Source organism: Desmodus rotundus, chromosome 11 (genome assembly GCF_022682495.2).
Source record: "Desmodus rotundus isolate HL8 chromosome 11, HLdesRot8A.1, whole genome shotgun sequence".
Classification (NCBI taxonomy): Eukaryota; Metazoa; Chordata; class Mammalia; order Chiroptera; family Phyllostomidae; genus Desmodus; species Desmodus rotundus.
The window spans coordinates 51,149,113-51,176,650 of record NC_071397.1 but is presented as its reverse complement, the minus strand read 5'-3'; the positions used below and the strand labels follow the sequence as shown (position 1 = coordinate 51,176,650).

At 37.7% G+C, this 27,538-nt stretch overlaps 1 protein-coding gene and 1 pseudogene across 5 annotated transcripts in view; one reads left to right on the top strand and one right to left on the bottom strand.

Annotated features, from left to right (window-relative positions):
* Positions 1 to 27,538, bottom strand: part of FUT9 (fucosyltransferase 9) — a 270,697-nt gene that overhangs the window by 153,451 nt on the left and 89,708 nt on the right. The gene's annotated exons all lie outside the window — the stretch shown is intronic.
* Positions 15,695 to 16,402, top strand: LOC112297206 (protein SET-like; annotated as a pseudogene).

Genomic DNA, 27,538 nt, shown 5'->3' with positions numbered 1-27,538 from the left:
GGTTCAGCAGCTGTGCTTGGTACTGCGCCAGCCGCGCATTAGACAGCCACCTGTCGGGGGGAGCTCGCAGCACTTGTTCTATATAGTGCTCCCCAATAACTTGGATGTCCTGGCCCAGAGTTAGCTTGTTGGCCTCTTTGACTAAGGTAGAGGTGGCTGCAAGTGCTCTTAGGCATGCTGGCCAGCCTGATGCTACGGGGTCCAGCTTCTTGGACAGATATGCTACTGGCCGCTTCCAGGGTCCAAGTTCCTGGCTGAGGACCCCTAGTGCTACCCCACCCTTCTCAGCGACAAACAGCTGGAAGGGTTTGGCCATATCTGGTAAGGCCAGCGCTGGGGCAGCTACCAAGGCCTCCTTGAGGGCCTGGAAGGCCCTTCTTTCTTTGTCTGTCCAAGTGAACTGCTCTTCTTTACCCCGGGTGAGCTCGTGCAGTGGCCTGGCCAGCTCTGCAAATCCTAGTATCCAGAGCCTACAATATCCTACAGCTCCCAGGAACTCCCTCACTTGCCTCTTGTTAGTAGGTTCTGGAATCTGCAATACAGTCTGGATCCTCTGGCTGGATAATGTCCTTTGTCCCCCTTGTAAATTATATCCCAGATAACTTACAACTTGGGTGACAATCTGGGCCTTCTTGGCGGAGACTCGGTACCCCATCCGCTGGAGGTCCTGGAGGAGGTCCAGGGTGGCCTTCTTACACTCCTCCTCGTCGGCAGCAGCTATAAGGATGTCGTCCACGTACTGGAGCAGCACAATGGACGGATGGGTCGAGCGGAAGGCCTGCAAGTCCTTACTCAGGGCCTCGTTAAAAATGGTGGGGGAGTTCTTAAACCCCTGAGGTAACCTGGTCCATGTGAACTGCCCCACCAACCCCTCTTCTGGATCATTCCACTCGAAGGCAAAAATCTCTTGGCTCCGGGGAGCCAAGGGAATGCAAAAGAAAGCATCCTTCAAGTCCAGTACTGAGTAGTGAGTATGAGTTGGAGGCAACGAACTCAGCAGGGTGTATGGGTTTGGCACCGTGGGGTGAATAGTTTCTACACGGGCGTTCACCTCTCGCAAGTCCTGCACTGGGCGATAGTCCTGGGTCCCAGGCTTCTGGACTGGGAGCAAGGGGGTGTTCCAGGCAGACTGGCACTTGCGGAGAATGCCTGCCTCTAGCAGCCGCTTCAAGTGCCGGGCTATGCCCTGCTTGGCCCGTGCAGGTATGGGGTACTGCCTCACTCGCACCGGGCTAGCGGTGCTCAGCAGCTGCACTATGACTGGCGGCTGGTGAGCGGCCAGTCCTGGTTCGTTGGACTCAGCCCACACCCCGGGCACCTTTGCCCGCAGCTCCTCTGGCACCCCAGTGACCTCATCCTTACCTTCCTGGAGGGCCGCTAGAAGATACTCTTCAGATAGAGGCACAGTTACTTCCAGGCTGACTTTCTCGTCTCCCTCGGGAGCATCACTGTTCCCCTGCCTGAAGGTGATGGAAGCTTGGAGTTTCTGCAGCAGGTCTCGGCCCAGCAGGGGGTAGGGACAATCTGGAATGACTAGGAACGAGTGGGTTATGGTGCCACGCCCCAAATTGGTGATTCTGGCGGTTGTCCACGGGTAAGCTTCGGCCTTGCCCGTTGCCCCTACGATCTTAGTGGTTGCCTTTTGAATTTGCCCCTGAGGCTTCCTCAAAACAGAAAAGGTGGCTCCCGTGTCGATTAGGAAGTCTGTTGGCTTGCCTTCGACTGTTAAGGTGACCATGGGCTCCTGGGAGCCAACTGGGATGGAGCCCTGGCCCCGTCAGTCAGAAGTCTGGAGCAGGACCTCAGGGATCCAATTTTGCTTCTCATTTCCAGTCCGCCTCTTTGGACAATCTCTCCTCCAGTGTCCATGCTCCTTACAGTAGGCACACTGATCCTTGCCTAGCCGCCCTCCTTGCGGTCCCTTTCCCCTGCCTCGTTGGTGCTGTCTCCCTCTCCCTGATTCTGGGAGCTTCTGGGTTGCAAGGAGGATCTTGGCGACTTCCTTCACTCTCCCTATCTCGGGGTCATCCCTATTCACATATACTTTCTGAGCTATTTCAAGCAACTTACTTCTATTTTCTCCCTCAAATCCTTCTATTTTCTGGAGCTTCCTCCTGATATCTGAGGCTGCCTGAGTCACAAAGGCTATATTCACTATCCTTCTATTTTCTGGAGCCTCAGGGTCTAAGGGGGTATAAACCCTATATGCCTCCATTAGCCTTTCGAGGAAGGCGGCTGGCGATTCCTCTCTACCCTGGATTACCTCACTGACTTTACTGAAATTAGTTGGCTTCCTAGCTGCTGCCTTCAAACCCCTGAGCAGAGCCCGGCGATACTGAAGGAGGGCCTCCCTTCCCCCATTGCTATTGGGGTCCCAATTCGGGGGCTGAGAAGGGAGAATGTCTTCTATTTCCCTTCTGCCAGCTGCGGTCTCACCCTCCTCTCCCATAACCGCCTTTCCGGCTTCTCTAATGATCCTGTCTCTTTCCTCGGAGGTGAACAGGGTCTGCAAAATCTGCTGACAATCATCCCATGTGGGTTGATGGGTCCTAAAAATAGTCTCAAGAAGGGAAATTAATCCCTGGGGTCTCTCAGAAAATGGGGAATTCTGGTGCTTCCAATTATACAAATCGCTGGTGGAGAATGGGACATAAATCAACCTGGGTGGTGCCCTGGGCGGCGCATCTGGGCCCGGCTGCGCTTCTCGCAGCGGTAAAATGGCGACCTCACTCCCCGGCGGGACAATGGCGGCCTTTCCCGCCGCTGCCGAGGGCACCGCCCTTTCTTCTCCACCATACTGCGCCCCTCCCCTCGTATGTGGCGGGCTCAGAGTCCCGCCACCATCTCGGCGGGACGAATCTGGCTCCATCCTTCGGTTATAGGGTGGAGGGGCTACTACAGGGTCTAGGGGGTCCTCCGGCTGCCCTGGCAACACGGGGTAAAGTCTAGGTGCAGCGGGAGGCTGTTTCACTGACGGGTCTCTGCTTGGCGCTCGCCTCTCGCAGCCTCTCTGATTAACCCCGGCCGCCAGGCAGAGTGTCCTCCTCCCTCCCCCATTTCCCCGCAAGCATTTCCGTATATAGCCTGGGCGCTCGGTGGCTATATCTACCCAAACATCAATATACAGAAACTGGTCCGGGTGGGGAACCCGGTATACTGTTGCCCGCACGGCAAACAGAACGGGCAGATCAAAAGTGCCCTCACTTGGCCACCCAACATCAAAGGCCGGCCACTCTAGCTGACTCAGTGTTCGGAGGAACTCGGGGTCCGGCAGCGGCCCGCCGTAGCCCCTTGCCCTCCTCTGGAAGTCAGAGAAATTCTTCAACAGGCAGTCGAGGGGGCTGCCTGGCGCGGACTCCCGTTGACCCATTCTCTCGGAGTCTCCTGTAATGATACCAGCAAACACGAACAAAGCCCAGACAATATTCAGAAACGGAAAGACCAATTTCAGGCAAAACTGGTCGTCTCGCACTCTTCAACATTCAAACCAAAAGCGGCCGCACTCAGACTCAGACACACCGCTGCGCTACGCTGCGCTTCGCTGCGAGCCCTGACGTGACCGGTCACAACCTGAACAGAACAGAAACCAGGCCCACGCGCGGCGTGGTCACAACCTGAACAGAACAGAAACCAGGCCCACGCGCGGCGTGGTCACAACCTGAACAGAACAGAAACCAGGCCCACGGGCGGCGTCCCGGCCGGGGTGGCCTGGGTGGGGTACAGCGGCGTCCCGCCTACCACCTCAGGCAATACTTCGCTCCGGAGCACAGACAGACAGAGGATCCAGCCAGATACTTACCAGGCTCGAGCCCGCGTCCTCCCCTCAGTTTCCGAACCAGACCTCCACCTAGGGAGAATCCCGCTGGGGCCTCCAAATGTTGCACCCACTGACACCAGAAACAGACGTTCGGAGACTTTCAGGACGTTTACAGAGATGTTACTTTAATGGCCAACTCTTTTAACCTGCGCAGGGGCGGACTCTCGATGTGTCCCGGAGACACGGTGCTCAGAAGAGCTGCAGATGAGAGCCGCGCCGCGCGCTCACAGGCTAGCCCTTTTATATGCGCGCGCGAAGCAAGCAAGCAAGTTACAAAAGCAGATGTGGCAGTTAGCAATTGGCTATTATTTCTTGGCACACTCAGGGTTGGTTACCAGGACAGGGGAGATGTTCACAAGAATAAAATGTTCTCCTAAGCTGCTGTTACAACATCTATTACCTTCTGTCTTGGTTCTTCTCTTCTTTTGCCCAACATCCTAGAAAACCAGGACAGGATTTAACACGTTTAATCAAATATTCCTCAATCCTGTAATTGCAGAGCTTTTCATTTTCACGCCAGTTCTTCTAGAGTTGTTCTGGCTTTCCTATTGTGGATTTTTTTTTTCTTTTAGACTATGAATCAGTCCTGTTTATTGGCAAACTACAGAGACTCCATAAAAATAGATACTGTATTTAGCGCCTATACACTCACAAGATAGAGTCGGGGTGAATCCACACTTTCAGTACATGTGAGAACAATCGCAGCATTATTGACTGATTTTCCTGAAAGATTTTTGTTTCGAAATCTTCACTTGGTAGTTGAGGTAGGCAGGGAGCAGAAAGGTTATTTGTGTAAAAGATATGACTCTCTCTCTAGGGCAGAGAATAGTAAACTCTCCTCAAATAACATAACTTGAAGGGATCAAGTTACTCCCCGTGAGCACCCTAGAGGGAAAGAGTTTCTGATTTGTTGTGTGTTTTTATTTTAGTAGCCTTTCTGTTACTTAAGAGTCACTTTTTAAAAGTCAAAAGGACCCTAACCTTTAGAATAAATAAATTAGGCATTTTATTTCAATTAAGTATGCCTTATAAAACAAATGCACATACATTAAAGTAGGTGCACTATTGAGAATGGTGCAGCATGGAGAAGCATTTTTAATACAATAAAGCATGCCCAAATGTTGATAAAATGCCACTAGCTCTTCCCATGTACGTTCACATGAGAAAAAATATTAATAATAAAGTATTACTTGATGGTCTATGTATTTTCAACTTGCTAGAATCTTTCTTGGTAGAAATACTTGTTTTCACATCTACCTAATAATCTGAATGAGAGAAGCACTTCCTCATTAAGGGAACAGATACCAAATTCTTCTAATACACCTCAACTTTAAATGGTATGTGTTATCATCTCCAGATATTCAACACTGCACCATGCAAATTCACCACATGTTATGCTTTCGCAGAAGACCATAGGGAGAAAATGGTTGGTGAAGACCTACAGTCATTTGACCCTAAGTCTTCTCAGCTGTGACTATATTATAGCTGGGAGCAGTAAATGTCTTTTTCTAATACTGGTGGCTCCTTGTGCAAGGAGTGGTTACCAAGAACTAAATCTTCATTTTCTCATCCTTGTTTAGGAAATTCCTCATTTCTCCTTTACTAATGTGATTTGCCTTTGAGAATTTGTGCTGTTTTCCTCCTATGTTTGATTTTGAAACTGTATTAGCAATATTTGTATAGTCTCATTTTATCATTATAAAAAGGTAGAGAAACAATGCTAACTAAAATGCCTTAAAGCCAAGAGAAAGGATGACATTTAGAGCACAGAAAGACAAGTTCTAACTCCTGCTCCCCAGCCACATGGCCCACCAGAGACAAAAGTCAGCGGGGTGATAAAGATGGAAGGGCATTCTAGTTCTCTTGCTGGAGGAATTGGATTTCAATTTAGAGTCTCAGGCGGGGTGACAACTTTTCTGTAACCTGTACCACAGCATTTTCTCCCTTTCATATTCTTTCTCCTACATCTTTCTTGGTGTCGTACTGTGTTAAGCATTACAACAATGGAAGCCAAATAAATACAATAAAAAGCTTCATTACACTGACCCTTTGAATTAGTTGAAAAGTTCTCACATTGAAATTTTCTGAAATCAGAAAGTTTGAAACTATTTTTAAACAAATATTGCACAGGTGCCAGAGAATGGTTAGCAAAAGAAATATCATTCCTCTGTTTATTGAACACATTACATAATTGCCCACTGGGGTCAGGCACTATGTCAGGTTCAGGAGATACCACAGTGAAAATTGGTAAATGTGCCCTTGTGAAGCTTAGAGTCTAATGAGCCAGCAAGCGCTTTATCACTAAGAAAGATGTTATGATGATGGTGGTGATACAGTTGAAGCCCAAAGAAGAAATATTTATTAATTAAAGACATTAACAAGGTTATGAGAAAAATAGTACAGATTATTAGCCAGTTCTTATATGACTTCTTAAAGAAAAGAGAAAGTGAGTTTAGGATAAAGAGTAGCATTTTTTGTAAAAGGAAACAATGGAAATTTTTTAGGCCAGTGAAAATTTTGATGAGATTTCACTTTTAAAAATTGACATCTGTTTGTATCAGTAGGAAAAATAGGAAGTAATAAATGTCTTTGAGGTTGTAGAGACTTCTGAAAATTTATGTATGGACTATATAATACATACAATTAGTACTGCTGAATATATGAACAGAGTCTGGAATGAAGGTGATGACAAAAACAACTTTCCCTTTCTCCTTCCCTTTCGCCAACCAACAAGGAGAATTAAAAAAATAAACAAACCCTGCAAATTCTCTTTTTAGTAAAATCAGGAGATAGATAACCCTCAGCTTTCAAAATGTGTATACGAGATACCCAAACTGCTGGGATCACCAGAAGTCGCAGAAGAAAAAGTAAGAAGAGCAGAGAGTGGGCCCAATGGTATATAATCTTAGAAAGTTTTAAGGTAAATACAATTCTTGAAAGTGAGAGTTTCACTGTGAAATGTAAAGGCCTTGGTTACAGCAATTCAGGAACTGAATCTGGGCTGTAGCAGCAAAGGAGGAGAGGATGAAGCCTGGTAAGTGTAGAGGACTCAGTTGTGACTAATCTCACAACTCCCCACCCCCCCCCACCCAAAAAACCCATGTGTCCTGCAGCTGAATTGCTTGTCTTGATTTGCAAACCACATACATCTTATTTTCACCAATCAGTGCGGGCACTGAAGTGAGTAGAGCTGGTGAGGAAAGCCCTCTTGGGTTTGTCCTGTTGGAAGTGATGGTGGACTACACAAAGATTAAACAGAGAAGTGATGATTGCAAAACACAGTCTATCTCTGTAATAGCAGAGACAACCAAAACTTTGTAAATCCCAGATGACTATTTTCCCTTCGCCTTTCCCCAGGAGCCTAAGTGAGAAAAATCTAGCTTGGGTAATTATGAGTAATAAAAAAAAGAACAGCCACATTATTAATACAAAGATAATATAGGGAAAGACAGAAGAGCAGCAAAATGTACCAATTGTTAAAGAACACATGCCATAACATGTTGCCAAGGAGAAGCTGAAAAATGTGTCCTAACATTCTGCTGTGAATTTTCATAAGTACACAATGAAGTAATTGCTCCTATGAATGATAACTGCAAGGCACGAATGTAAGAACTTGGGAGTGCTTGATAAAACAGTAGGAGCTGATGACCCAAAGCTGGCAAAACTCAAGAAAGAAGTGGAAGAAAGATAAAATCCATTCTAAATTAAGAATAACTATGGAGAAATTACAAGGTAAAATACACACTGAGGTAAACATGGTAAGGGAAAGAGAGCAGAAATGAGGAAAGCTAGCAAAATGGAAAATGGAAATAAAGAGATAAACAGGATTAGAACATAAAAGGTGGAGAAGAAAGGCAAAGTTAATCTAACATACATAGAGAAACTAAAGAAGAAAAATAATGGAAAAGAGTAGGTATTTAAACATATTTAATATTAAAAAGGAAATATTCTTGGAATGAAAGAAGACTTGAAATTTAATTTTTAAAGGACACAATTTCTAGGGAAAATTGCCACAGAATCATCAATACCAAGAAATGTTCTATTAATGATCAGCACCAAGATGTATCCTAATACAGTAAGTGGAATTTAAATATAATAAAGAAGTTTGCAGGTATGCAGACAAGAATAATCAGTAAATTAAAAGGGAAAATACTGAGATTTGCTTCAGAATTCTTTAATAAACCATTCATTGCAGAATAATCATTTAATATTAGTGAATAAAGCCCAAATGATACCAGGGAGCTATATGTTATTTTTGTTTTTGTTGTTGCCTTTCTTTTATTCTTTGTCTTCACATAGTTGGGTTTTTTAGTACATTTTATTGATTATGTTACTACAGATATCTCATTTTTTTCTCCCCTTTTTCTTCCTTTGCCCTGTACCCCTCTTCCATATAGCATTTCCCCCTGCTTAGTTCATGTCCATGGGTCGTACATATAAGTTCTTTGGCTTCTCCATTCCCTACATTACTCTTAAGCTCCCCCCTGTCTATTTTGTACCTACCAATTATACTTCTTATTCCCTGTATCTTTTCCCCTATTTTCTTCTCTCCCCCACCCCACTGATAACCCTTGACATGCGTGATCTCCATTTCTGTGATTCGGTTCCCGTTTTCAGTGTTTGCTTTGTTTTTGTTCTTGTTTTAGATTTTTTTTTTAGGGTCAGTTGTTGATAGCTGTGAATTTATTGCCATTTTACTATTCATATTTTTTATCTTCTTTTTCTTACATAAGTCCCTTTAACTTTTTTATATAATAAGGGCTTGGTGAATGATTAACTCCTTTAACTAGACTTTATCTGGGAAGCACTTGATCTGCCCTTCCATTCTAAATGATAGCTTTGCTGGATACAGTAATCTTGGATGTAGGTCCTTGCTTTTCATGATTTGGAATACTTGTTTCCAGCCCCTTCCTGCCTATAAGATTTCTTTTGAAAAATCAACTGACAGTCTTATGGGAATTCCTTTGTAGATAACTGTCTCCTTTTCTCTTGCTTCTTTTAAGATTCTCTCTTTATCTTTAACCTTGGGTAATTTAATTATGTTATATCTTGGTATGTTGCCTGTTGGGTCCAACTTCTTTGGGATTCTCTGTGTTTCCTAGACTTGTATGTCTATTTCCTTCACCAGATTGGGGAATTTTTCACATTATTTTTTCAGAGAACTTTTCAATTTCTTGCTCTTCATCTTCTCCTTCTGGCACATCTGTGATTTGGGTAGTGGAATGTTTAAAGTTGTCCCAGAGGCCCCTAAGTCTCTACTTGTGTTTTTGAATTCTTGTTTCTTCATTCTGTTCTGGTTGAATGTTTATTTCTTCCTTTTGGTCTACTTACACCTCCATCTTGGCTGGAAGCCATTTTTTTTTTTTTTTTCTATTTAGCCAAAGTCTTTTAAGTTTACGAAGTGTAAACAGTTTTGAATCTTCAGGAACTAATGGAATATTATTCTCAAGAACCCATCTTCAGGAAATCACCAGAATAGAGAATGGAATTTAGCTTTCTAAGAGATAAAGGGAAGGGATATATTGGATCAAGGGCTGATTGTAAGCATGGAATATATGCTGTGTAACTGTTCATCTGAAATGTGAGGTTATGAGAATTAGAGCAAAATAATTAGATATAAGTCTCATAGACCCTGAATATATAAAATTTATATATCTAAACAAAATTTGGGCCAGGCAGTGAAAGACAAATACCATATGATCTCACCTTTAACAGGAACCTAATAACAAAACAAACAAACAAGCAAAATATAACCAAAGACACTGAAAATGAGAACAGGCTGACAGTGACCAGAGGGGAGAGGGGAGGGAATTTCAGGGGAAAAGGGTGAAGGGTTTTTAGGAACAACTATAAAGGACACATGGACAATAATGGGGGGGAGGGAGCTTGCAAATGGGAGGGAGGTGGGGAGGGCTGGGGGTTAGGCTGGGGTGGGGGGAAAAGGCAGAGAACTGTACTTGAACAACAATAAATTAATGAAAAAAAGAACCAAAATTATATTAATAGTAATTGTAATTATGTAAAGCATAGTAAGTATATGTGAAATCACTTTAAAAAAATAAAATAAATTTGGCTGAGAAGGGCTAAAGAAGATAAGCTATAAAATCATTGATTATATAATAGTCAATATTCAAAGAAAATCAAAGGCATAAGTAAGTAGTCTAACATGCTTAACGACACAATGGTAAACTGTAACAAGATACTATCTAATAATTATGTAGTAAAATAGGAATACAGAAAAAATGAGAAACTAATTTTTATCATTACTTATTTTAACTAACTGATTCAGTCTATAAAAAGAGAAATAAAGTTAATGCATCGAGGAATAATTATAATAATAACAAAAATAAAATAAAAATCTTTATAAATTTTAAGAAAACACAGAGTGAAGGAAGTTTACAAAGTTACAAAAAACATGAAAGAATATGGCAGAAACAAGATTAAACATATTCTGCCCTGGCTGGTGTGGCTCAATAGATTGAATGCTGGCCTGCGAATCAAAGGGTCGCTGGTTCAATTCCTAGTCAAGGCCCATAGCTAAGTTGCGGTTGAAGTCTCCAGGATGGGACGCTCAGGAAGGAACCACACACTGATGTTTCTCTCCCTCTCTTCCTCCCTCTCTTCCTCTAAAAATAAATACATTTCTTTAAAAAATAAACATATTCTTCATATCAATAAATGTGAATAAGATTCTCACTTTATATTAAAATAGAAATTTTTAGATAGAATCATGAAACAAAATAGAATTCTGTGTTTTATATTCACAACAAGAAACCTCAGAATGTTTGAAAACTAAAAGTATAGACAAAAATAAAGCAAGCAGATGCACATAAAAAGTAAGCAAGAATTGAAACTGAACCAGAGACAAGGTGTCATACAAATAAAAAACATGTTAAACAAGAAGAAGAATGGTATGTGGAGTTACAGTAGTAATCACCTTCCTATTCCTACAAAACAATTATGAATATCTATGTACCAAATGGTATAGCACTAAGATAACTGTATCAGAAATTATAATGTATACAAGAAGATAACATGATGCTCACTATTAGTAAAAGTTTTTATACTTTTAATTTATAAGAGTCCACATGTACAGACAACAAATAAGCATATTTAAGATTAAATATCATATTCTCTTTTTTAGACCAGCGTGACTTAGGATCATCAATGAAAAATCCTAGTTAAAATATTAACAAAAAACCCTAGCAATATATTAAAAAACACAATATTTTCACCAAGTGGATTTTTAAAGAATGTAAACATCTTTCTATGCTAAAAAATCTATTAACACACTTTATCACTTCCCTCATTTGTAAAATAGCAATAATATATCAGTACCCACTTTATGGGATTTTTTTGCAATGGTTTAAAGAATTAGTGCTTATAAAATCATTAGAAAAAGAGTGCCTGGAATATATAGCTAGTCCTTCATATATGTTATCTGTTGTGTTTATCAGTTTTCATAAGATATTAAAAATGACTGCTGTGATAGTAACATAAATCTTATTTTCATTTTTTTCAATAAAGTAACTTCTTGTGTTGGTTTATTAATGCTGTGTTCTCATTTTTTTGTTCCTTTTCAGTGTTTTCAATTATTTTTCAGGTCCTCTATTCTCTTTGTATTATTAAAATCCTGAGAAGCATTAAATCAACTTTCAAATTCAGAGTGTAGTACAAACTATCCACTTAAAAAATTTTCAAATTTTAATAGTAATATGTGAGTTCTCTGTCTCTCTTTCTCTCTCTCTCAGTAGCCTTTAGTTCTTAGAGCAGCTTTAGGTTTGCAGCAAAATAGAGCAGAAGGCACAGAGAGTTCCCAAATACCCGCTGTCTTCCCTCCACACGCAATCTCCCCCACCATCTATCTACATTCTGCACTAGAGTGATGAACATATAGAAACACATCATTATCACCCAAAGGCTATAGTTTACATTAGGATTTACTCTTGGTGTTGTAGGTTCTGTGGGTTTTGACAAATATATAATGATGTATGTCCACCGTTAGAATCACATACAGAATAGTTTCACTGCCCTAAAGGTTCTCTGTGCTCCACCAATTCATTTGCCCTCTACCTTAACCCCTCACAACCTTTCTCTCCATAGTTTTGCCTTTTCCAGAATGTCATACAGTTGAATTGTATAGTAAGTACCCTTTTCAGATTGGCTTCTTTCACTTAGCAATATGCAATTAAGATTCTTTCATGTCTTTTCATGGCTCCCCCCCCGCCACTGAATTCTTCTTTTCAAAATATTAAGATTATTAAAAGCTTTGTTTTTGCTAGTTTTGGGCCAGGATATATTATTGTATCAATCCATATCAAATTTTCTGAGTTTTTGTTTTATAGGTGATAACATGTTTAGAATATATTTGCTAAGATATAAAAACTCATTTTTGTAGATAAGTGTAACTTTACTCTCATAAAATATATTTTCTTGCACTATCATACTTTGTTATTGCTATTTATTATGCTTATTTCTTTTTTCTATTTTTCTCTTGTTAAATTACTCGACTTTTGTCTCATTTTTATTGTTTTGACATTTGTTTTCCTTTCCATTTTATATTTCTTTCATTCCTATATTCATTTGCATTGTAGAAACCATCCTCAAATTTTTGACATCAATATCTTACATTTAATTGTCATATCAAACATAAAAATTGATTATAGGCAATATTGTACTCCTGAAAAAGAGAAGAAATACAACTCTCTTAACTACATCTACATCCCCTGTTAATCCATCCTGCTTCTTGGTGCATCGCACTCTATCATGCTGTTCTGTCTTGGACTTTAGTTCTAAATGGTTACTTAATATTTTTCATCATTATCAAATTTAAGTAACCTTTATTCATTTCTTGTTTTCAAGTCTTATTGAAATTGCATATAGTAGCTGCACCAGTCTTCAGCCACTGTGGAAAACAGTATGGAATTCCCTCAAAAGACTAAAAATGGAACTGCCTTTTGACCTGGCAATTCCACTGCTGGGATTAAACCCTGGAATCCTGAAATGCCAATTCAAAAGACCCTATGCACCCCAATGTTCATAGCATCATTATTTACCATAGCCAAGTGCTGGAAACAGCCTAAGTGCCCATCAGTAAATGAGTGGATCAAAAAACTGTGGTACACTTGTACAGTGGAATACTATGCAGCAGAAAGAAAGAAGGAACTCCTACCCTCCAAGACAGGGTGGATGGATCTGGAGAGGATTATGCTAAGTGAAATAAGCCAGCTGGTTTAAGACAAATACCACATGATCTCACCTATGAGTGGGACCTAATCAACAAAACAAACTAGTGAGCAAAGTAGAACCAGAGACATGGAAATAAAGAACAAACTGACAGTGACCAGAAAGGAGGTGGAGTGAGATAATGGGGGAAAGAAGGGCAAGGGTTAAGTCAAAGAACATGTATAAAGGACCCATAGACAAAGACAATGGGGTGGGGGGAGAGAAGATTGAATGTGGAAGGAGAGGTGGGTAGAGCTGGGAAGAGTAATGGGGGAAAAATGGGGACAACTAATTGAACAACAATTAAAAAATTTAAAAGAAAGAAAAATTTTATATAATAAAGTTGTGTATATTATATATAATAATAGTATGTAAATAACTAATAATTATAGTTTTATATAGTTCATATATTATATATTTATATTAATATAAATATACAATGTATGCATAATATATTAAATATTTATATTTAAATTATATTATATAGCATGTACTATATTATTATATAAAGTGTATTATGCTATATACATAATTTAATGAGCCTTATATATCTGAAAGGATATTTATTTTATCTTTATTCTTGAATTATGGAAAAAGAAGTTATTGAAATTTATAGTTGTAACTTTGTTGTTATAATTTCTCAGAATGTGAATGACATTTATCTAATGATTTTTTTCTTTCCAGTATTGCTTCTAGGAAGTCTAAATGTTATCTAATCTTTCTTTAAGCAACTCTCTTTTCTCTCTGTCACTTTTATGAATTTATTTATTTCTATTTGACCTTCTCAGAAATGTCACTTTAATGTTTTATACTATTTGACACGTGGCAGGCTTTTGCCATTTCAAAATTATTAATTCTTTGGAACTAGGAAATTATTACCAATAATTTTTAACATTAATTTTTTAAACACTAATTCCAAGTGTTTGAATTAGTGGGTTGTTGTATATAATTTGGATAGGTTCTTACTTACTATAGTTTTTTATTGTATATACTGATTGGCGTATTTATTTGAGTAGTATCTTTAAAACTGATTAATAAAATCTGAGGTTTCCAAAAACGTAATTGGGAGTCCTGACACCATTTTCCTTGGGCCATTCTCAAAGTGAACACGCAGCCGTAGGTGCAAATATGGGAGTAGAAGACAGGCAAGAAAGGCAGAGCCCAAATCTACCAAAGTCAAAAGTAGACAGTGCAATAGCAATCGCAATGACCAATTCAAATGGCGTCTCCTTAAATCTTACTGCGTCCCTAAAGGTAGAACTAATGGCTCTTTTCCTTGTGTTCTCATAGCACTTTGTTCACATCTCTGTCTTACCACTTGCTAAACACTGCCTTAACGGGAGTTGCAGCCCTGGTCCTTCTGAGTCTCACCCTCTATAAATCAACCTGATGTCTTCCCCCTGCAGAGTCTCCAGCAACTAAGCAGATGCATCTAAACAAGGCTCAAGGCAGCAGAGATTATAGTTTGACTCCGATAGGATTAGAAGTGTTCCTTCCCCTGTAATAAGAGGGAACACAATATGTAGAACAGAAATAGGAGGTTGATTTATAGAAATATGAGATAGTGTTATCTACATCAATTTAAAAAAAACGTGGTAGAGACATTACTTGCCATGTTAGCTAGCTATTGGTACATAACGAATTACCCTATATTTTAGAGGCATAAAACAACATCTATTATTTCATAGTTCTCTGAGTCATTCATCCTGTGGTACAGAAGTGTCATAGGGCTGCAATCAAGGTATCAGCTGAGGCTGCAGTCATTGGTGGCAGAATTTTCTTCCATTTTGACTCTAATGGCTTTGGCAGATCTCAGGTCCTTGCTGGATGTTGGCTGTAGACATCGGTTTCTTGCCACATGAGCATCTCCATAATATTACTCAAAGCACAGCAGCGTACATCCTCCCGAGTGAATGATTCAATGGACAGCAAGAGGCAGAGTGGCAAGATGGAACTTAAACAGTCTTTTTGTAACCTAATCTCTGAACTAACATCCTATTATTTTTCCTATATTCTATTGTCAGAAGCAAGTCACTAGGTCCAGGCAACATTTATATAAAGGCATAAACACTGGGAGATGGATCAGTAGTAAAGGGAGAAGAGGAAGTGTTTGTGATGTTGGAGGAGAATGGAAAAGTTTGAAACAGTGCTCTACAAAGGAGAGTGGAAGTATCAGTAAGCTTTTTCCTCCACTACACTACCTATTTGGATTTGGATGAATGAATGCAATCTCAGCGTCATTGAGTCATACCAGCTTACTGAACTTAGAAATGCCTCCGAGAAGGATAGCTGGGCGTGCTTGGGTGATTTTAACACAGAAAATACCCAAGCACTGGCAGATTTCATTTCTTTGAGTTCAATTTCGACTAAGGAATAAACCCTTTCTGCTTTTTGCTGACTTTTCCTCAGGAAGCATGGACTAGAAAGAGAAGCTTAAAATAAGGAAAGATAATTTTTAAAAACTGTTGGAATTAGACAAGGAAAACATGGTGAACCATTTACTATCATTTCACCTGGCCAAATTTGCCAGTGGTTTCTTAACAGTTTTTTGAAGACATCTTTATAAAAGACTTTTTTACTGCTTCTCTAGGTACAGAAAGTATAAGTTCTTTTGTTCTTTGCAGTGAAAATACCCAGCTACATAATTGAACATATGATGAAGTACAAAATGAAGTAAACAGACTTAATGAATAAGCAAGTCAGTGAGGAGCTTTTGAAAGTAGAATAGGAATATAACAAACTACGCCAACCTTTTTTTTCAAAAGAGGTCAGAATTGATCTCCCAAATCACACATTTTGGGGTAACAACATTTGTCAACCATCCCAAGTGACTTCACTAATTGGAGAAGAGGATGGAGAGGCACTGCATTATTTGAAAAGAGTTGAAGTGACAGATTTTGAAGATATTAATAAGGTTACAGAATAGATTTTTATTTTGATGAAAATCCTTACTTTGAACATAAAGTTCTCTCCATTCAGAATTTTATCTGAATGAGAGTAGTGATCCATCTCCAAACTCCACTGAAATCAAATGGAAATCTGGAAAGGATTTGAGGAAACCTTCAAGTCCAATGCAGAATAAAGTCAGCAGAAAGGGGCAGTAGGAAGAGGAACCAGAGAGCTTCTTCACCTTATTGACTGACCATTCTGATGTAGGTGAAGATGAGTTAGGAGAAGTCATCGAAGATGATATTTGGCCAAATCCATTACGGTACTATTTGGTTCCTGACTTGGGTAATGAAAAAGGGAAGGAGAAGATGATGATGATGATGATAAATAGTGTTGGAAAATATTGATGAAGAAGGGGATGAGGATAGAGGTGAATAAAGTGAAGATGATGATTAGGAGGAGGAAGGATAAGATAACTAAGGGGACACTGATGAATTTTAATCTTTCTTTTAATTGTCTTTCATCCCTGGAAGCAAGTTTCAGGCTTTTTTCCCCTCTTGTGTTCAGTTGACTCATTTTTGAAGTTTCTTTTACCTTTACACAAAGACTCTCATCTTATTCTGAGGAGATAATGAGCAGGAGAATAAACTGGGAGAAAAATCTCTGTCCCTCTCTATTCTAAATTCATTGTTATCTTCTCCTGACTCAACAAAAACTTTATGGAACCATCACCACCATGCTCTGCGGGGCGGGGGTGGGGGATGAGAAAAACCTGCTCCCTTGCTGTTTTCTTACACTCTGATCTTTCCTTGGAGAGGCATGCACGCAATACGAAACTACAATGGGAAATTTCAAAGGACACTGTGCTCCAGGAAAGAGACTCTCTCAACCCTCTTATTCTAACTTTTTATAGGACATGAAAAAAGCCTTACAAATATCTAGTGAAGGGTGGAAAAGTAGTCAGATTAGTTGCCAGATGTTCAAGGGAAGGTTTCATCCAAAGACTTGTAACACTGTTCAAAAGAGTTGTTTATGCAGCAATAACAACATCTGGAAGCCTTGTGGGTGACGGATACCTTTGCAGTGCTTTCCACTAAAGTAAAGGGAAGTTATTTCATTTTATCGACCTACTTAACATGGTATCTATTGCTTCCCCATTTTGAAATGTGCACGCATTAACACATGTATACACGTCTCTCACCTTCTGTTCTGCAAACACCAGAATTTTCTTAGTGTTTTTTATCCCTACATTATTAATACCTATAAATACCTTTTCTTCTGAAGTGATTAGCGTCTTGCTTGGCTTAATTTCAGTTTGAAGGAAATGGATAGACAGATAGATAGATAGGACTTTTAAAGTTATAGTGCAGATTCCAAAGACATTTATTTCCACAAGTTGTACAGCTTTTTTTTTCTTTTCAGAATAACTACTCGATGTTAATGATATGGCTACTTGATGTAGTCTCGATTCTTGAACAGGAATAAAACTTAATCTAAGTTAAAAATATCAGGATTGTCACTGGCATAATGTCACTGCCCACGAACTGCAATTTTTTTGTGATAAAATATATAACCTAAAACTTTCCACTTTAACCATTTTAACTGTACAATTCAGTGGTATTAATGACATCCCCAATGTTGTACAATCATCATCGCTATCTATTATGTTTTTCATCGACTCAAATAGAAACTCTGTAATCATTAAACAGTAACTATGGTAACCCCCCCATTCTTTCCACTCCACAGCTTCTGGTCACCTCTAACTTATTTTCTGTTTCCATAAAGTTACCTGTAATACACATTTCATGTAAGTGGAATCACACAGTATTTGTCCCTTTTTTGTCTGGTCTGTTTCATTCAGCACAATGTTTTCAAGTTTCATCCATGTTGTATTATATACAAGAGCTTCATTCCTTTTTATGGATAAATAACATTTCATTATATATATTGTATGTAACACAATTAATTGCAATTTTTGAAAACAAAATCATTTGGATTTGTGCAATGGGGAAATTCTGTTGGTGTAAAAGTTACTGATAAATATTAAAAATGTACTGAGAATGTTTTCTCTCCTTTTTAAAGCCTAGGGTAGAAATTATAGACTAACAAAGTCCAGATTTTGAAATACCATTTCTGGACTTTCCGGTTGCATGGGCTTTTCAGGTATAGTTGCTCTTGAAACATAATACATTGCAACTCAGATTACATAGAACAAGGAAAGTTATATACCTCCTCCCTAAGTTGAAGCTTTCTATGATATGACAAATATTTGCAGAGTATACATAACTCTTACCCCTGACAACACCACAAAACCTTCTACTCAAGATGGATCATAAAATTTGAAAAAGATCTATCATTGTAGATAGCTCAGTGTATCACCTAAACTGAGAACTGAAAAGAATACACTTTTAAGATTGATAGTGGGTTGTGCTGTCGGCAGCATCAGTTGTTTATTATTATAAGTTTGTTACTGAGAATGTATTTTATTCTAAAAATACAGTTCTGGCCAGGTGATTGAAGCTTGGAATATATTTTCCAATGACAAAATGTTTGAAAAACTAGTTAGGCTCCCTATTAATCCCACTAATCAGTATGTAGCTGAATCTAAAAACTCCAAATTTTGTGTCACCAAAACTGCTGTTCAAGTTTCTTTTTTCTACATGTATTCTTATTAGTGATTTCAGAAACAACTCTCTCTCCATTTATTTCTTCTAAAACTCCAGTAGTAATCTTCCACCAGCACTCATATCTTATTCCTGGAAGGAAGTGATCCTGTTACCTGGAATTGGGAGGAAAACAGGATTTCAGTGGCAGGTTCGAAACAGAAACATTGACTAAAGTTGGATATTTGTTCAGTTTATTCAATGAAATGGTTTATATGTATTCTATAGTGCTAAAAGGTATATAAAATATAAAGAAAAATGAGACATAGTCTCTGATCTGAAGTTTAAGGAGCACAGATGAGGTCAAGATGTCTGTGATAAAGCTTGTTCTGGAAAGCACCATATAGAATTGTTATATAAGAATATATAAATGGAGGTAATGAGTATCTCTATTTGAGGAATCATGGAATGTTCACAGAGCAAGTGATAGTACAGTTGGACAAACCATGGATGATCCAGGGATTTTTGAAAGTCAGAGTCGGAAGCCTGGCAGGAAGGCTGCTTTAGTAGTTATGTACATAGAAGGTTCTGAAATACAGAGCAGACTTTCAATTCTCAACTTGGAAGATGTCAGAGCACCAAAGGTGGAAATTAGAAAGGGAGAGCATCCTCTGGATGCATGCTGTCTTTTCAATGTTTGTTACTGTGACAGTCCTGTGCACATGATTGTTTTGAGAAAGTAAAGCCAGATTGGGAGTGACAGAAATGTTTGTCTCTATCTGAACATGAGTCTCAATGAATTAAAAATTGTGAGTGAACAGTTGGATAAATCTCTACTTTAACAAGCCTTCCCCTCCTTTTCATCAAAAACTACTAAGTAATTCACACTTGTTACTTTCTGAAAAATTTAAAAATACTAATAGAAAAAAACAGAGAAATAATTCTGAATCAAAGTCTTAGTAAAATATGTCAAATAAAAACAGGCATTTAGTCTTCTTTCATTAAATAAGAGAAATATCCACATAAAAATAAAACTATAAAAATAATTTATTAGCTTTGAAGCTGAGAGAAAGTACAAATATTACTCTATAAACTTGGAATGAAATCTGTTGTTTACATGATAGGTGAGACTTTTTAGAAATACGTATCCAGGTATCAAAGGCAGGAGGTTTCGGGAAAAGAAAATAAAAGCCTAGAGAAGCACTACAAGTAATCCTAATTTGGAAAGATGACGGCTAGAAGGAAAAGCTGATGATGGGAGAAGTGGAGATTGCGTAAGTGCTGAGTAGGCTAAACTAACAGACGCCAAAATTTCAGTCCCTTTAAAAAAAATCTCTTCCTTCTCATCTAATAGAGTTAGGCTGTGATTCAGGCTGAGAGCTGACCTTTCTCTATGCACACATCCAGGGAAGATTGATGGCTACTCAGCCATCTTACAATGTAGATGCCAAGGTCACCAGAGGCATGACCATCAGCCAGAAATGAGGGTGAAAAATGAGGAGGATTGCTCATGAGAGGTTTATGTGGGCCAATCTTAGAAGTGATGCACATCACTTCTCCTGATAAATCATTTATTGGAACAATCATGTGTCCATATCCAATTGCAAGGGAGGCTCAGAACTGCAGTCTAGCTGTGTGCTCAGTGTATATATTGCGTGTGTGTTTGTTGGTGGACAGCTAGCTATTTGCCACAGAGATTACTCTGCTGATACTTCATGTACTATTTACTAATTAAGTATTGCCATACTAGAGAAAATCTCGGGGTGAACTAATATTTTTATTGAGGCAAAAATCACCCCAAATGTCATGATCCAGAATACACACACTGTTAACATTTGTATGTTTATATTAATGCCCTTTTAGATCTATCCATCTATCAATGTAATATTACTCCCTGAATTTTTTCAAAGATTTTAGTTGTCAACAGTGGAGTAAAATCATATTATTTTAAGTGAAAATCAATTTATTTTAAAATATCAGATAGCTCACAGACTCATTGAGAGTACTGGAATAACTGGTTTTAAAGTTATGTTTTTATGCTATGTTTGTTTCTTACTAGTTATTTTAACAATTATTTTAATCATATATGTAGATAGCCATCTACTGAACAATGTTATAAGTTCCAATAACTTTTCAGTTTACTTTTATATGCTTTCCGGTTAGGCAATTACATCTGCAATAATGATATTTATTTTTTCCTAATATTTATATCTTACTTCATTTCTTTGCTTCTTACATTGACTAGTTTACCAAAATAATATTAAATAATACATGCTTATTTAGAAAGTATTCATCTCTCTAAATAGAGATAAATACTTGATGATATTTGTAGTCATAAAATTAAATTTAAGTAGATGTTTGATAAAAGGATATTATAATTGTGTCTAAATATTTTGCTTTCCCTGTTTACTTACACAGGTATCTTTATGGTGCGTGCAAGAGAAAATCAGGGGTTCTTAGACGCCAGCCTGAAACCATAATTAGACTCCCAAGGCTCTGAGTCAGTTTGGATTGTCTAGGCTCGGTGTACGTGACCATTTGAAAGAATTTTCAGTAGCAGTAGAAATTTTACCTATAAGTATGTGTTTTATGTTTTAAGTATGGTATGTGGGATACTGTGATGTATTTTGAATCAAAACTTTTACTGTCTCTACTTAGGGTAAATACAAGTTCCTGTTTGCATTGACTTTGTCCTAAGTATGCAAGGTAAACTAAATCAAACATGATTTTAAGGTTTCCATTCTGTGTATAGATTGTATTAATATAAATCTTTAAAACTATTTTAAAGGTTACTAGACATAGAAGTTTTAGAAATATAGATAAAAGTAAATAAAAATTATTTCCATCATACAATAATAACATTTCAAAGCTTTACCTCCAGATATATGTGTATATACATCTAGAATATATTACATTTACTGTTGTATAATGTATTATTTTTATTTGATCTAAAAACATCTTTCCATATCATTAAATTTCTTTGAACCACGATTTTTAACAAGTATAGAGTGATCTGTTTTGTGCTTTTTTTTTAAAGAATTTTTTAAAAGATTTTATTTATTTATTTAATTTTAGAGAGAGGAGAAGGGAAGGAGAAAGAGAGGGAGAGAAATATCAGTGTGTGGTTGCCTCTCACATGTCCCCCACCGGGGACTTGGCCCACAACCCAAGCATGTGCCCTGACTGGAAATTGAACCAGTGACTCCCCGGTTCGCAGGCCCACGCTCAATCCACTGAGCTATACCAGCCAGGGCTGTTTTGTGCTTTTTATCATAACTCATGTAACAATATATTTCCTCAAGATATTTGTGTTTATAAATAACAATGTGGAGAAAGTCCTTGCAGCTGAGTCACTGTGTAAGTTCTGTTATTATCTTATGACATTCCTAGAATTGCAATTTCATATAAAATTATTTCATGAAATTGTTCATATCAAAATTTTATTCAAAAATAATATTGCACAGAATATACTTCTTTGATAGAATACAATTAAATTGGAAGTTATTAACAAATGAGTAAATAAAAACACCTATATTTTTGAAAATTAGGAAGTTAAACATAAAGGTACCTAGGTTCAAGCTAAAATGTAAAAACCATAGAAGACTTTATATCTTTCCTTTCTAAAATAAGGTTATAAAATAAATAAATACAGCCCTGGCTGGTGTGGCTCAATGGATTGAGTGCCGGTGTGAACCAAAAGGTTGCCGGTTTGATTCCCAGTAAGGGCACGTGCCTGGGTTGCAGGGCAGGTCCTCAATGGGGGATGTGTGAGAGGCAACCACACCTTGATGTTTCTCTCCTGCTCCCTCTCCTTCCCTTCCTCTCTCTCTGAAAATAAATAAATAAAATCTTTAAAAAAATAAATACACACATATATAAGTAAATAAATAAAAGTTAATAAAAACTTATGGTATGATTTCAATTTCATGTGATTATTAGAAAAGCCATGACATATATAAACATAATTTTGGAAAAATTTAGAAAGTCAGAGGTTCCATAAAGAAAGATATATATTGCAACACTAAATCTAACTTTTTGTTGAGCAGCTAATATGGCTGGTTTCATTGACCTTGGAGAAATATATTCCAGGAATCTAAGCCGGTACCAAATCATGTGTCTCAGCTGTATGGGGCCACTGTGAGCTGTCCCCATGATCTGGAAATTTTACTAAAGCAATACTCTATTGCTAGAACAAAACGTAGATAGATGATAGATAGATAACGTTTTATGAGTATATTCTTGAATTGGGGATATGAAACCAATTTCACTTACACTGATTTTTAATTGTAGTGGCTATATCTAACAACCTTGGAAAAAGAGATTAGACCTTTAGGACTCTAAAGGCCCAATTTGGTGAATGTCTGCAGAAGCACTAAGGCTGGTGTTTTCAGGACTTGAAAAACTGGTAAATCAAGGTAGTTCTTTTACGATCTGATTTCATAGACCTGGAAAAATATTAATTCAGTTGTAGCAGCAATCTTAATTTTTATTGTATTTTCCCTATGCTTTTCCTCCTAAGAGGTTAAAATTATTAGCCTGATTACGCTGATAGTTTCACAGGTGTATGGATATATTCAAGCCCATCAAATTGCATGCATTAAATATGTGCAGTTTTTGTCTAACAATTATACCTCAATATAGCTGTTAATAAAAAGTACTATTTATATAATATATATCCACAATGTAAGAAAAGCAATCCATTGAAAACTAGCTATTCATTTCATTTGTTCTCATTTATTCATGGATTCATTTGTTGTTCTGTCATTAATTATTGTGCATTCTGTGTTACTGGAGGTACCAATATGAGGAAATCATTGTATTTTGGAAGAGACATATGTATTTAGAATAATACGACATGCTACCATATTTTGTTGTGCATAATGCACACTCTTTTGCCCCGATTTTTGAGGGAAAAAATAAGGGTGCACATTATACATGGGTAGTACTAATTCCATTATCTATATAAATGTTTTTATTTCTTTTTAAAATTTCTTGTACTTTGTATCTGTTCTTGTGTTTTGTAATTATTTGTTACATAAAATTTCTTGTACCATTATATGTTCAAAAATAAATGCTAAAATTCCTTTCTAATACAAAAAGCTATCTAAATATAAACAAATGAAATTGAATTAAAAATTAAAACAAAAGATTGTTTCCTAAAAGTTTGGGCCAAAAACATGTGTGCACATTATACATGGCAAAATACGGTATGTTTGGGTACTATGTTTGGGAGGCAGTAGTACTCTTAGTAGCTTTGCTTCTCAAATCATCCTGTATGACTTTAAAGTGTTCCCCATGTATCACCAGCCAAGTGGCCTTGGACAAGTATCCAACTCTTCTGCACAGTTTTCTCATTGTTAAGTGAGGTTGATAACAACGCCTACATAATAGGATTGTTTTGAGGAGTAAATAAGGTAACACCTCTCTGTAATAGTGAATGACCCATAATTATGCATTTATGTTAGCTATTGTTATTGCTACTCTTGTTATTAAAGAGTGGTTGTGCTAAAATGTCAAAGAAGAAGAAGTGACCTATGCACAATGGGAAAGGAAGGAGATCATAATCAAGTAGAGAAGAAAGAGAAAGGAAAGGAACCCCAAGTGGAAGATAGAGGGAAAAGAATACAAAGCAGTGAGGTGTGAAATAGCAGAGCAGGTTCAGAGAACAGTGACCTTTCATATTGTAATTGATGTGAAATGATGACAAATTTGGACTTTATCTTGGAAACTTTTAGTCTTTTAAGAAAAGAAGTAACATGGTTTGATCTGGATGTGGGGTGTTTTGGGAGAGAGAAAGGGAGAAGATTTTTAATGAGATACGGAAGCAGACCTGAGTGAAGGCAAGTGGGATTAGGGTCAGAGACTTAGTCAAGTTGTCCAGGTTACAGACTGAAGACAATCTAAAACTAGAACATTGAAGAGTAGACTGAAGGACATGTTCACAAATTCTTTAAAACGTATATATGATGAGAGGGTGACATTTAAAGCTGACTGTCAGATTTCTAGTTTGTACAATTGTCTACACACGATGCTATTAGCTGAGGTAGGGGATGTAAAAAATTTTTTAAAAATATTTACTTAGATCTTAATTTGTACCAGGCTCTGCTCTAAATATTTTTTGTGTTAATTTATTTAATACTCACAACAGTGCTACCGGGTAATAATATTTCCATTTTTCAGATAAGGAAACTTTAGGAGATGGAGAAGAAGTAACTTGCCCAAGGTCACATAGCTACTGACTGGTAGAGTGGGATTCCAAACGTGGTTGATTGTTGAACAGCCCGTGCCTTTCAGTTGTATGGCCTCAGTACTCAAAAGAGGAGTGGCTTTGAGGAGAAATTTGGAGGTATGAATATGAATAAGACCTGCCTTTAGAAAATTAAGAGTTTTGTATTTTTTTCTGCAGCATTTGCAATGCTAACACAACATAATTTTAGTTCCTCATTTTAATTGCTAATCAACTTCATTGTGTCTTTATTACAATTATCATTACTTTCAACCAATGAACTAGTAACTCCATCAAAATAATGTGGGCTTAATTTTGAATAATTTATTGTTTATCATTATATGAGTGTTAGTAATCCTTTTCATTGTAAATGTGCATATTTTCTATTATACTGAGCTCTGTTGTATCTCCTTATGGATGGAGACCTTTTTATATTTCTCAGATGTGCAGCTAACTAGACATTTGTTTATGATGTGAATCTAGGTGATGGGAATGAAATATAATCCTAAACCTGTGTATCAAGAAACCAATAAGGATCCTCTCAAAATTCCATGTTGACTTATTATTACAGATCTGTGTTAACTGGATGCTTTTATCTATATTAATAAATCCTTAAATATGATAATAAACAAATCTCTTTCTACACATATACTAAAGCATAAAATGTTAGGATGTCATTTACTTAATGAATGGTCATGTGTATTATAAAATAGACTGAGGGGCTAGGCAAATTTATGGATGTCATAAGAATTCCTCCTTTCTTGTTTATGTAGCTCCCACCAGGTTTAATTCACATTTTCTACTCATGGTACACAAATCTAGAACATCAACAACATGCATATAATCCTTGGAATTAATGAGGTTCTTAGAGGACATGAGAGGGCAAAAAAGCATATAAATATCTATTATTGATTTCAAGTTTAATAAATAAAATGTTTATTATCAAATTGTTCTTTTAAAGTAGGACAGATGAAATAAAAGTACAAGTTTGAATTGGCTTGGTACCAAACCAAATAGTAAATGTGGTACATTCATTCCTCAGTGCTCTACTTTGAATCAGGAGATTCGGAGTCTTACACAGCCTCTTAGCTTTCTCTTTCGTTCTCCCCAGAAGTTATTTAAAATGTTCTTCTCTCAAGTCTCCTGTGAAATCAGGGCGCTGCTCATAATCAGAGATGAATTTGCCTCATCAGTGTCAGAGAAAATGAAAATTATGGTTTTCATTTCAAAAGTGAGGGAACTACCTCACTTTTCTTTCATCTCACAAGCTCACAAAGTGCCTTTTCTCCTACGGCCATTCTCCGAGTTACCCTTTTCCTCCTTCTCCTCCAGGAACTTGCTCCATCAGTAGCTCCTTTCTCATCTGTCTCCACTGTTTCGCTTCCTGGTGACCCATTCCCAACATCTGAACTTATGTGAGTCTTCCTGTCTATATTAGTTTCCTACAATTACTACATCATAAATGGAATGGGTTAAAAAGCAGAAATGCATTGTCTCACAGTTCTGGAGGCCAGAAGTTCTCAATCAAGGTACCCATGGAGCCGTGCTCCTCTGACACGTATAGGGACATCCTTCCTTGCCTCTTCCCTAGCTTCTGGTGGTTAGCCCGCAGTTTTGGAGTTCTTTGGCTTGCAGCTGCACAAATCCAATAAATATCTACCCTTGTGGTCACATCATATTCTCCTTATGTGTATTTGTTTTCACATGGTCACATTCTTATGACACTGGTCATATTAGATCAGAGATCCATCCCACTGCATCGTTTTTATCTTTTTTTTCTTTTTCTTTTTTAAAAATGTTTATTGTTATTCAATTACAGTTGTCTGCATTTTCTCCCCCTCCTATTGTTTATATCTTAACTAATTATACCTGTAATGACCCTATTTCTAAATAAGGCCATATTCTGAGGTACTGGGGTTAGAACTTCCAATATATATATTTTTGGAGATGACACAGTTCAATCCACAACAACTAAATTAAACTTTAAAATATTCTTTTATTCAGACTTATTGTTTCAGATACCATTTTTTATGTTTTTATCCCTTTACAATAAAATTTTTGAAGGTTTTGCCCAAAATTTCTGCCTTTATTTTCTCAGCAATCCATTCACTCTTCATCACACTCTTAAAGGAAAAGTGTTTTTCTTGGTGTGTATGTGTGTGTGTCCTGGTTATGCAAAAATAAATACTCACCCTGACAGTTCTATTTCTCATTCATTGCCAAATGGAAAACTAGTCTGCCTGGTTTTGTAATGTGCCAAATTATCCCCCCAGTCATGAATATTTAAACTACAGTACTGACAAACAATTCTATCTAGGAATGTTCTCTCAGACAAAAACGTCATCTTATTTCTAAAAGCCCCACATCAATCCTTCTTCACCTCTCAGGAAATTATCATTGTGAAAATGAAGCACCAACAGTAACCTTCTGATTTTATCACCCAAAGCACACTTACTGGCATCAGGGCCCATATCCTCTTTCTCCTCAGTTTTAACCGTGAGAGTCATATCTACTTCTATTAAAGGTCAAAGCTTTCTTTTAACCCTGGTTTCCTATTCTTCTCAGTTTACAGGGACTTCTTTTTGCAGTTTTTATTTCTGTTTCCTTCATCATACTGCCCTGTTTAGAGGTCTCAACAACATGTAAATGCTTATTATATCTTCTGCCTTTGTTTTCAATTCTACTGTATCTCTTCCTCTTTTACATCAAATTCCAATTTTGGTTTAGTTTTACAACAAAACTTTTTGAAAAAAATTATTTTCATTTACAGTCTGAATT